Raw genomic sequence first — 12,667 nt, 5'->3', positions numbered from 1 at the left:
AGGGCTCTGAGTTTACTTTGTCGTAAACATATGTAATTGTGGAAAGACCGATTTTTAAAATTTTTTTTATTGATTTATTCATGAGAGACACAGAGAGAGGCAGAGACATAAGCAGAGGGAGAAGCAGGCTCCATGCAGGGAGCCCAATGTGGGACTCCATCCTAGGACCCCGGGATATGACCTGAGCCAAAGGCAGACGCTCAATCACTGAGCCACCCAGGTGCCCCTAGAAAGATCATTTTAAGACCAGCGGTTGAAACTCTAGGGTTGAGTTGGAGCCAGGTAGTATAGAGTAAGAATCCAATGGACTCAGTAGATGGGGATGGTCGTGATGGCATAGCTGACACAGCAGACACCCCTATGCCCTTGGCATTCACCATTCCATTACGTGTTGACTATATCCTTCTGCAATGGGCTGCATCTGAGTCTGAATGCTTCCTCCTGGACCAGGAGGGCTGGAGAGTTAATGCTCCACGGCAGCCATTAGCTTGCTAGCTGGACAGGATAACTCTGAGAAGGTTTTACACCATCTCCCACATGCCCTCAGTGGGGTCAGAGCCCCACTTGCCCATAGCTGTAACCTAATCAGTAATGCACCCCTTCATTTGCTTCTTCCCTTCTCCCTTGTCTTACTTCCTGTTATGGATCGAATTGCCCCTCCTGAGACCCAATTTCTTTCTTTTTCTTTTTTTAAAGATTTTATTTATTTATTCATGAGAGACACAGAGAGAGAGGCAGAGACAAAAGCAGGCTCCATGCAGGGAGCCTGACGTGGGACTCGATCCAGGGTCTCCAGAATCAGGCCCTGGGCTGAAGGCAGGGCTCAACTGCTGAGCCACCTGGGCTGCCTGAGACCCAATTTCTATATTGAAACTCTACCCTCTAGGATCTCAGAATGTGCTGGTGATATGGGGCCTTTCAAGAGGTGATTAAGTTAAAATGAGGCTATTAGGGTGGGAACTCATCCAATCTGATTGATGTCCTTGAAGAAGAGAAGGTTAGGGACACCAGGGGACACCCAGGGACATGCCAAAATGCAGCTATTTGCAAGCCAAGGAGAGAGACCTTAGAGAAACCAACTGATCTGGCCCCTTGATCTTGGTTTCTAGCCCCCAGGACTGGGAAAAAATAAATTGTTGTGTCAGCCCACGCAGTGAGTGGTATTTTGTTATACATTTGCTCAAACCTCTCTCTGCCTCCTGAGATCACTTCCCAAATAAACTATTTGCACTCAGATCCCATCTCTCAGGCCAACAACATGTAGGGAATGGGGTACACAGAGTTCTACAGATCAAGCTTTGATACCCAGAAGGCAGGCAGAGGTGGGAGAGGATAGAGGACACTTCAAAGTGTGGGATTCGGAGTCAGGCAGATGTAGATTCAAGTCCTGACTGTACCATCTCAGTAACGTGCAGAAACCCTCCAACCCCGTGTAACCAAAGGGGCCTCCTGAGCTCCCAGCTGACTGCAAGGAAGGCCCCATAGGAGGCTTCGTGGATGGAGCAAGTGGAGACAGAACCGTGGCATCTCTGCTTTTGCTGAGTTTCTAGTCCAGGTGGGAAGCCCAGTGCCCTAAAACGAGCAGTTTCCATGGCAGTGTTTCCAGCGTCCTAGGGAGAAGAGCATTTGCATGGGGAGCGGGGAACCTCCATTCTGGAACTAACTCCTTGGTCTCTAAGTTCCTGCGGGCAGGGCCCCGTGTTTTGCCTTCCATCAATTGCCAGAGTCTACTGTAGTGCCCAACGCAGATGGATAAATATGCATTGATTAGAGGACTGGGCATGACTCTAGGGGCGGGCCCTTTAGAACTGCAGGTTCCAGATGTAAGAAATAGGCGTAAAAACCTTTGTCAGGATGTTTGGGTCGTAGCAGTGATGGCAGCGAGGAGCTTTGTAGGCCGGATTATCTGTCTGAATACGTATGATGGTTCTGGGGCATCTGGGAGGCTCAGTGGTTGAGCACCTGCCTTTGGCTCAGGTCATGATCCTGGGGTCCTGGGATCGAGTCCTGCATTGGGCTCCCCACGGGGAGCTTGCTTCTCCCTCTGCCTGTGTCTCTGCCTCTCTCTGCGTGTCTGTTGTGAATAAATAAATAAAAGCTTTTTTTTCTAAAAAAAATAGATGGTTCTCTCCAGCCAGGAATGGTGTCTTGTGGGCAAACAAGAAGGTTCTAGAGCCAGGCAGGATAGGAGCCAGACCCAGCCCTGCCACGTCTAAATGTAACTTCCTGGTGGGTTAGCACGGTTCAGTATCTAGTGAGCCCTGCGGAAGGGCGGCCCAGGAGAGCTCCTCGCCGGGGGGCCCAGCCTTAGCCTTCCAGCATTGGGGTGATTGCGACCAGCGTTCTGCTCAGTTTTCTGCTTGACCACTAGAGGTCAGGCTAACCCCAAAGTTCAAAGCCCCTTAACCTGCGTCCAGAGGCAAAACCTTGGAATCCGACAGAGGCCTTCCAAGGTGTGTCTCTGTCCCTGTTCACCAGCAAGCGGATTTTATCACTGGGCTGAGAGGATGGGAAGTTCCCATTGAGGGCAAATGCAGTTGAGTTACTTCTGAGAACCCACCAGGGGAAAAAAAGGGGCAAAAAAAAAAATAGAGAAACGGGAAGTAATAAAAACAGCTTCTGAGTGTTGGGAACTTTTAAAAGAGGGTTAAAAAAACTTATTCATGAGAGACAGAGAGAGAGAGAGAGAGAGAGAGAGAGAGAGAGAGGGAGGGAGAGAGAGAAGTAGAGGCAGGTTCCCCATGGGAGCCTGATGTGGACCTCGATCCCAGGATCCTGGGATCACGACCTGAGCCGAAGGCAGACGCTCAACCACTGAGGCACCCAGGTGCCCCTTAAAATACATTTAAAAGCTCTGTGGGGTGGGTATCATTAGTTTCATTTTACAGATGAGAAGCTGGCATAGGGACACAGGCGAGTGAGATTCGCCTGGGCCCAGGCCCAACTGCCGCTAAGAAGCAGCTGATGGTTTTCTGGCCTGCGATCTGTGAACCGCTACAGGCTCCGAGTTCTTCCCAGGCGCTGGCTGTTTCTGTATGTCTTTGGGCTGCATCCTCTTGGTGTGTTGGGCCAGGGCAGGCACCTGATCCCTCTCCCCTTCCTTTCTGTATGTGGTTCATTGGGGGTCACACACACATAGGTTCGAATCCTAGCACTGCTGCTTGCCAGCTGTGGGGTCTGGGCAAGTCTGCCCCTTGGTGAGCCTCTGTTTCCCCCTCTGAGAGACCTAGAACCTTGTTCACTGGTGACTCTCCAACCTCTCTGACTCCTCTTCTATCTCCTCTGGAATGTGAGTTTCTGGAGGGAAGAGTCTTTCTTCTTGTTTAGTACATTCTTTCTGATGCCTAGGACAGGGCCTGGCACATAGTAGGTGCTCAGGAAACATTTGTGGATGGTTGCCGGACTCTCCCTGCTGAATGCCCCTTAAAGTGGACATGTCTCCTCTTCTATATTCTCACGGAGAGTGCATGATTTCAGTCATTTCCTAGTGACTGTTAAGGCATTCATTCATTCATTCATTCACTCATTCATTTATTCCAAAACACTGTTGTGCTGATAAGTTCTGGGTCCATCAAGAGTTTTAAGATGCCTGCTCTTGAGAGCTTCAAGTCCACGATGAGACCCACTGGCAATGATGAGTTCAGATCTCAGTAGTCTCTTCCCCACTGCCTCTAATGTCCATTGAGGTTTCCTATGTACTTGACCCTTGTCACCTTAGAAGCGGAACTCTCTGTGGCCTCTTCTGCTAAGGGGAGAGTACCCCATGAGCTAGACAGTCTCATCAGGTGCCACGGAAAGTGGCAAGAACTGGGAGAAGATGCCCTGGATAGAGAGCCACACACAGGCTGTCTAGAGTCTGAGCTCCTATTTGAATGGAGAAGCAAGGGGGAGTCAGGCCTCCCTGGTCCAGGTAACCTCTAATGTTCCTAAAATTGATTGCTTGAAAGCCAACCACACTTGGACATGTTGTACACAGCCTTAGATCCTAAATTCAAATGGATGTGTTATAACCCAGTCATACCGGTTTGTTTTAAGGCCTGAGGCCTTCTGCAAATGATGGGGAGTCTGGGGACTGCAGGGAGAAAGTCTCATTACAAAGGAGTGTATTACGAGGAGATTGCCTCAGGGGACCCCTACCATTAGGAATCCAGAGCCTGACTATTCTTTGAGAGGGGCCTGCAAGTTCTGGTTCACTGAGAGGTGGGCAGGTTTGCCATCAGGAGGTTGATCAGATGTACCTCGAGCATTGACTGGAGCATGTACGGACATCGCTCCCAACGATAATCAATCAGCAACATGGCATCTACTGCTGTCCTTCCTGGACCAGGTACGCGGCCTTTCAGTCATGACACTGGGTAGGGCTCACTCACAGGTAATAGCGAATTTGGCCGTGCTTGCTGGGGGCCATTGTTTCAAGTCCTTGTAAAAATTAACCCCCATGGCGGCCCTGTGAGGTGGGCACTGTCATCAGCCCATTCACAGAAAAAGAAACTGAGTTGCACAAATCTAAGTCCTTGGTCGCAGGTCACCAACCCTCCTTTCTTGGATGTTGTGAAGAGATGAAGGCCATGGTGGCTTTATTTAGTCTGGAGTAGGACTTTTTCTTTGGCCTTTGATCTTATAAAATCAGACATTGTTTCCATTGTTCTCTGGTTTTCTGCTGACAACTTTCTCCCTAAGGCAACTGGTCTGTGACTCATGTTAAACTGCTTGGGGGATGGGGTAGGGAAATGCGTCAGAGTAACAAGAAACTGAATATATCACATCTGTCTCTGTGTGTCCTGCTTTTTCACTCATTCTACTTTCCGCTAGCCTCAAGTCTTGGCTATGGGGTTTAAGACTCTCCATCCACAGCTAATAGAAATATGACATGAGCCACACATGCCATTTTAAACTTTCTAGTAACCACTCTTTTTAAAAAGGTAAAGAGACACAGTGGAATTAATTTTAATAATGTTTTATTTAAGCCAGTATGCCTAAACTATCATTGCTTCAACACGTTCTCAGCAGATGAATCCATTACATTCTTTTTTTCATACTAAATCTCTTTAGTATTTTATACTTATAATCACATCTCAACTATATTTCAAGTGCTCAATAGCCACACATGCCCTGTGGGTGCTTATTGGACACAGCAGCCCAAGGCCCTGGAATCTCTGTCCTGGAGGGACCAGGCTAGGGTTGGGAGGGTTAGCAGGTGGCTCTAAGTCTCAGGGCTATGTTTATCTCCAGCTTAACCTCCTCAGGAGAAATGAGCTTTGTTCTCTCTTAGTGGAGAATCTGGCCTTGGTTTGTGAGATGTTTTCTGAAAGGCAAATACTAGGCCCTGACCCAAGTTCACTTAATACATGGAGAGCAAGGGGATATTTATTCATGCAACAACTACTACTTATGGAAAACTTCATTGGCTCAAGATCCCATTCAAGGGCTGTTCAAGGTCCAGGGGGAATGGGAGCGGATTCTCTCTATGGAGAGAGGACTCAGGAGGTCTGCAGAGAGTTCCCTTCAAATCTGCAGCTGAGTGTTGATCAGTGCACGCATGCGAGGACAGTACTGGAGGCCAAGGAAAGACCACCCATTAGAATCAGCTGGAGCTAAAAAAAAAAAAAAAAGAATCAGCTGGAACTTACACAGGGTCGGGCATTATTTGTGTCCTCATCAACCAGAAAGGGAAGAACATCTAACATGTAGGATATCCAGCAGAATCCGGAGAAACATATTGCCTCAGTAGTCACCAAATTAGCCCTAGACTAAAGAGTGTTCTGGACCTGCTCGGCAATCTTAAAAACAGGTCTCAAAAGATTCAAATTGTTTCCAGTAATGCAACTGCGCCATCCTAAAACAAAACCCCAAAATATTTAAAGGAAAACAAAAAATTTTAGCGCTCTGCAATGTGAAATTCGAAATGTCTGGCATCCAATAAAAAATTACCTGGCACGCAAAGCAGTAAAATATGAGCTATAATGAGGATAAAAATCGATCAATAGAAACAGATCCAGAAATGTCACAGATGATGGAATTAATAGACAAGGACATTAAAGCAGCCATTAGAAACACACTCCATATGCTCAAGAAGGGACAGGGAAGCAAGAGCATGTTAACAGGAGGCGTGGGAGATATAAAATAGACCCAAATCAAACTTCAAGATCCGAGAATCGCAAGGAAACCCAAGCAAATCTTGGCTCTAACACTTGCTGTGTAACCATGGGCAAGTTAATTCATCTGTCTGAGCCAGATTTCCTCATTTGATGCATATAGCTAATGTATATTGAGCATGTGTTCTGTATCAGGCACTGTTCTAAGACCTTTCCATGACAAAACTATGTAGGTGCTGTTATTACTGCCTCCGTTTTACGGATGAGGATAACGGAAGGATGAGGCACAGAAAACTTATGTAACTTGCTGCAGCTTACATAGCAAAGAAACTTGGGAGATCCAGGATTCAAACCAGAGCCCAAGCTCTTAGCGTCCATATGCTTCCGCCTCTCTCAACACCATAAGAATGAGGAAATGATTGTGTTTTGCTACATAGGCTTTTTAAAAAACTTTTAAAATTTCAGTTTGGTGCTTTTTTTGTTTTTAAGATTTTACTTTTAAGCAATATCTACATCCAATGTGGGGGCTTGAACTCACAACTCCAAGATCAAGAGTTGCACACTCTACCAACTGAGCCAGCCAGGCACCCCTAAAATTCCAGCTTTATTGATGTATAATGGACAAATAAAATTGTAAAAGTGTACATGATGATTTGATATTTGTGTATGTTTTGAAAGAATTTCCCCCACCTACTTAATGAACTCATCCATCACCTCACATATTTACGATTTGGAGAGCAGTGGTGAGAACATTTAAGATCTACTTTCAGGATTCCTGGGTGGCTCAGCGGTTGAGCGCCTGCCTTTGGCCCAGGGCGTGATCCTGGAGTCTAGGGATCGAGTCCCGCGTCGGGCTCCTGGCATGGAGCCTGCTTCTCCCTCTGCTTGTGTCTCTGATTCTCTCTCTCTCTCCCTATGTCTATCATAAATAAATATTTTTTTAAAAGATCTACTCTCTTGGCAAAATTTTTTAAAAAAGATTTTATTCATTTATTCATGAGAGAGAGAGAGAGAGAGATTGGCAGAGACACAGGCAGAGGGAGAAGCATGTTCCGTGCAGGGAGTCCCATGCGGGACTAGATCCCGGGTCCCCAGGATCATGCCCCGGGCCAAAGGCAGGTGCCAAACTGCTGCGCCACCCAGGGATCCCTCTCTTGGCAAATTTTAATTATATAGTAGTACAGTGATATCAACTACAGTTGATACATTAGATCCTCAGACCTTACTCATCTTATAATTGAAAGTTCATTGGCCTTTTGTGATGGTCAAACCAGACAGCCCATGTGCACCTGTTCACTGAGCACAGAGTGTTTGTTCAAAGTGAAAAATAAATGAAAACCTCAGATGGATTCAGAATGGTTGGCGTAGGGAGAGGTAAGGTCTTGTCCGTCTGGAATGAGCATTAACACCACTACTTACCAACTGTGGGACAGAAGGTTCAGGAGGCCACAGCCTACTCTGGGCTGTCTGAAGAAACTTTGCTTCCCTCAGGTCCCTTGGATATCTTCCCAGAACTCCTGCTCTTTCCCTGGAAAGGAGGAAGTGAATAAAGAGGTACGGCTTCCTTTTCTTTTCTATTCTACATGGAATGTGCCAGTTATGGTCAGGGAAACTGAGCAAAGAGAAGTTGACTGAAGTTTCTACATGTTATTTGCACTTTTTTGAGTCACCAAAATGGCTCTCTCTCTCTCTATATATATATATATATATATATATACTTTAAGATTTTATTTATTTGACAGTGAGAGAGCATAAGCACGGGGAGTGGCAGAAGGAGAGTGAGAAGCAGACTCCCCACTGAGCAGAGAGCCTGATGCAGGGCTTGATCCCAGGACCCTGGGATCATGACCGGAGCTGAAGGCAGACACTCAACTAACTGAGCCACCCATGCGTCTTGATATATATATATATATATACACACACATATATATCTCCATATATTTAAAAATATATCCATAATAAATGGGTCTTTAATATAAATATCCATTATATATATATGATATTGTCAAATCTCAAAAGAAGTATACACAGACATGTTGAAAAAATGGTCCAGTGTAACTGGGCTTCTAAAGCGTTCTTTGTTATATTCTGAAAGATTTACTGGGTTCTGGATTAGGCCAATGGAACTTTAGTGTGAACTCCAGTTGGATATGCTATTTCCCATCCAGACCAATCCCTGGGACCAAGTATTTGAGAAAAAGCAAATCTCCAATTCACTAAGGCTGTAGACATCAGTTAACGGGTTGGAATTATCCTCTTTTACGTACCCATTTGTCTGAGTAGCTATTTTTTTCAAAATTAAGTTAATATCAATGTTACATTTATTCTTTAAAAGTTCCTTTTATTGTTTCTTGTTACAAAAATAATACTTTCCTTGTAGAACATTTAGAAAATATAGGGTGATAAAAAGAAGGAACCACATTGCAGGGAATCTAGTACGCTTTACATTTGATGTCTATTTTGCCAGCATTTAAAAGATGTCTATCTGAAGAAAATGAGGTCATACTCTTTAAAATTGATGTATCATGGATGTCCTCCTCAGCCATAGCTTATTCTTCTGTAACATAAATTTTTGTGCAGCTCCATAATAAATATACAGTCAGGTTACATTTAATGCAAATTTGAATTACACAGTTTGAAATAGTAGGATATAAAATATTAATTAAACTTTGCTTTATGGGCAAAATCTGAAGTAATGTGAATCCTGCCTTGCATTTCATTTTTGTAGGAAATTTAATCTTGCGTAACATGAGTTTTGCATTCTGTGAAATCTTCAGCAATACAACCCCTCGCATAAAATATTACTGTCCTCTACTGCCATTGATTTAGCCCAGTGCCCTATTGATGATCACTTATTACTGCAATGAGCTTCTTTGAAGATAAATCTTTGCACACATCCATAATGATCCCTTTAGGAAAAATTCTTAGACATAGAATTGCTAGCTCAGGGCTTTTGATGCACATTGTAAAAACCCTGTCCTGAAAGGTGGTATTCACACTTAACAGACTTTTACGTGGTGCTTACTACATGCCAGGTGCTACTCCGAGACCTGTAAGTCCTCATCATGATAAGATGCAGTAGGTACTATTATTATCATCACCCCCAGTTTACAGATGAGGAAGCTGAGTCACACGCAGTTGCCCAGGCCCCAGTGCTAGTAAGTGGCAGAGCTGGCTTCTGAGTCCTAGTCCCTGACCACTGTGCTTTTTTTTTTAACATTCTGAGCAGCAGATGACAACACAGTCATTTCTCTGAGTGTTTTTCCACAACAGGCGATATTTATCTGCGCAAAGGGAGTTTGAAATACACTGTTTTGACTAGGAAAATTGATGCAGCCAAAGGTGCTTTCTGAGCAGGGCTACGATGAGAGAGAGAGAGAGAGAGAGAGAGAGACAAAAGAAGTTCTACTTCTTGGTTACTGGTGAATTATTGGCCTGTTTGATTCCTTTTCTAAGAAGCCCCATCACAGTAATATTTTGGAAGCTTCCCCTATGAAGAGGAGACCTCTCATCTTTGGTCTTCAGTCTTCATGTAACAAATGTTCCCGGGGTCGACTTGTCCTCAAGGCTCTGCCCACACCCCAGGATTTCAGGACATGGTCCTGAGCCATGTGGCCCTCTTCATCCGCCATCTGCTGCAGATGGTGGCTCTATGCTTTAAGGACTCTGCAGCCTGCCACGGTTCCTGCCCGATGCTTGTTTTATTTACACACTTGCAGCGTGTGCTCACACTGAGAAACTAACAGGGAGGCATAAAACTTGAGCTGTCAACCTGAGGTAGACAGCTAGAGCTTATTTACTAGCCTGGACCTCAGCTGCAGGATGACTAATTCTTTTCCAAGACCTCTAGACCCTTGTCTTAGGGTACAAAAGCTAAGCTGCTATTACAAAAATATCCAGTAAAACATGGCTTAAGGACACTCATGATAGCAGCTAGGAGATAAGCAGTTCCATCGCTGGAGGGACTCTAGTCTGCACAGTCTTTCAGGGACCCATGTTCCTTCCATCACAGAGCCTGGCCAGGTGGCCGCATTAACCCCAGTGCCAAGGACCAGGAGCCACGTCCCCTGCCTAAGGCCTAGGCACACAGTACCTCCGCCAGAATTCCATTGGCAGGAGAAAAATCATGTGATAACACCTCCCTGCAAGGGGTGGTGGGAAATGTATGTTCAGCAGCATACCCAGAACGATGGAGAGAATGGGTTTGCCAGAGACCTAGTGCGTCCTATGGACCCTCCAAGCAGGAGATAAACCCAGGGGGTGTGTCTGTCGTTGCATAGTGAGGTTATCATATTTACCTTCCTTGTTTCTCTTCCTATACCATATCAGTGGGTGAATTCAAGAATAAAATATGGGGGGCCTGGGTGGCTCAGTCAGTTGAGCATCTGACTCTTGGTTCCTGCTCAGGTCATAATCTCAGGGGGTGGAGCCCTACCTGGGGCTTCTGGTAGTTTGAAGTTTCTCTCCCTCTTCTCCCAGCCCCATACATGCATGGGTGTCTTTCTCTCAAATAAATAAATATTTTTTTAAAAAGAAAGAATAACTGGGATGCCTGATTGGCTCTGTGGTTGAGCATCTGTCTTCAGCCCAGGGCATGATCCTGGAGTCCCAGGATCGGGTCCCACATGGGGCTCCCTGCATGGAGTCTGCTTCTCCCTCTGCCTGTGTCTCTGCCTCTCTCTCTCTCTGTGTGTGTCTTTCATGAATAAATAAACAAATCTTTAAAAAAGAGAAAGAGAGAGAGAATAAAATAGAGGCTCCTGGGTGAATCTGTTGGTTAAGCATCTGCCTTTGGCTCAGGTCATGATTCCAGGGTCCTGGAATTGAGTTCCACGTCAGGCTCCCAGCTTGGTGGGGAGCCTGCTTCTCCCTCTCCCTCTGCTGCTACCCCTACTTGTGTTTGCTCTCTCTCTTTCTGTCAAATAAATAAACAAAATCTTAAAAAAAAGAATAAAATATAAATCATCTGGAATTTATTTAGTCTCAGTACACCAGCCTTATGGGATCTGGAAACTAACTCCTAAAAGCATGTGTTAATCAATAAAATAAAAAATAAAATAAAATAAAATAAAAAGCATGTGCTAATTTTGTTTGTTCTATCTGACTCAAAATTACCTTATAGTTTAAAGTTAGAGATAAGTACACAGGCTTTGGAGACAAAAAATTCTGAATGAGAGACCCACCTCCATTTATCTGCCTTCTGTGTCACTTTGGGCATGTTACTTAAACTCTTGAGTGTTGTGAGGATTGTAGAAGCATGCAGAGAGAACTGAGTGGAAATCCTGGCTTCTGGGACACTAGACAGTTCTAATTTATCTGAATCTTGTGTTTCCTGGAGAATGGGGTTGTACTGTAACTCTCACTGGGGTGTGTAATGATATATGTCCTAAGCATGTAGATCCGTACTGGCTCACAGTACTGAGAAATTTAGGATGTGATCTACATTCAGTCTCACACAGTGTGACCACCCTGACTCCGTCTTTCTCTGTAGGTCAGCTTCAGCCTCAGGCCACCTCTACATGGAAGCAAAATGGTTGTGACATACTCAGAAGAGTGAAAGCTGCTGCTCCCCCAGACACCACTTCAAGTCCCAGTCACTCTGGTACGTTATGTGCCTGTCTCTGAACTTCAGTTTGGGGGACAAGGTTAGCTGATTGGCTTAAGCAAATTAGGACCCATTCCTGTAGCTAAGGATGGGGTCACCCCCAAATAACTATATGGCAGTCATATAGTTCCTCTGAAGGGAAACTGGGTTGTAGTTATCAGAAAGGCAGCCAAAACAACAGATGTCCACCACAAAGAATGTGTTTGAAGGATGAGTTAATTGGGCCTAATTATGGCCCAATTTTGATTTGTTTTTTGAAATTATGAACTGACTTCTTCCGATGATAGATGAACTAATCATGGGTCTGGCAGTTTTCCTTCATATCCTCCGAAGCGGACTTCTCAAGCTTCCTTTTCTTGCTTTGCCTGAACCAGTGAATGCTTTGCTCCCCCATGGCATTGGCGGTGTCTTTCTGACCCAAACCAATGAATTGAAGAATAACCTTTAGAGATCCACAGATTTTTGAACTTGTAGTATTTGTGTTTTTACTTTATTTTTATTTATTTATTTATTTATTTATTTATTTATTTATTTATTTATTTTTAAGATTTATTTATTTATTCATGCGAGACAGAGAGAGAGGCAGAGACACAGGCAGAGGGAGAAGCAGGCTCCATGTAGGGAACCCGACGTGGGACTCGGATCCCGGGTCTCCAGGATTACACCCCGGGCAGAAGGCGGCGCTAAAACGCTGAGCTACCTGGACTGCCCAGTATTTGTCTTTCTAAATTTTTTTTCAATTTTTAAAATATATTTTATTTATTTATTTGAAAGAGAGCACAAGCAGAGTAGGGGGAGGAGCAGAGGGAGAAGGAGAAGCAGACTCTCCACTGAGCAGGGAGCCTGTCAGGAGACTTGATCCCAGGACCCTAGGATCATGACCTGAGTCAAAGGCAGTTCCTTAACCAACTGAGCCACTCAGGGACTCTGTAGTATTTGTCTTTGAAAGAACAATAAATTTTGTCCC

The 12,667-nt window shown here is 44.8% G+C and overlaps 1 long non-coding RNA gene across 2 annotated transcripts in view; it reads left to right on the top strand.

The window, feature by feature from the left end:
- Positions 1 to 12,667, top strand: part of LOC129519124 (uncharacterized) — a 64,976-nt gene that overhangs the window by 19,033 nt on the left and 33,276 nt on the right. For both annotated transcript variants that reach the window (XR_008666351.1, XR_008666352.1), the window contains exons 2-3: positions 7,587 to 7,649; positions 11,587 to 11,697. This is a non-coding gene — a long non-coding RNA (uncharacterized LOC129519124). The remainder of the gene's footprint in view (positions 1 to 7,586; positions 7,650 to 11,586; positions 11,698 to 12,667) is intronic.

This window comes from Nyctereutes procyonoides, unplaced genomic scaffold, assembly GCF_905146905.1.
Source record: "Nyctereutes procyonoides isolate TBG_1078 unplaced genomic scaffold, NYPRO_anot_genome, whole genome shotgun sequence".
In the NCBI taxonomy this organism is placed as follows: domain Eukaryota; kingdom Metazoa; phylum Chordata; class Mammalia; order Carnivora; family Canidae; genus Nyctereutes; species Nyctereutes procyonoides.
The sequence above is the reverse complement of the archived record's forward strand: the minus strand, read 5'-3'. Positions and strand labels throughout refer to the sequence as shown.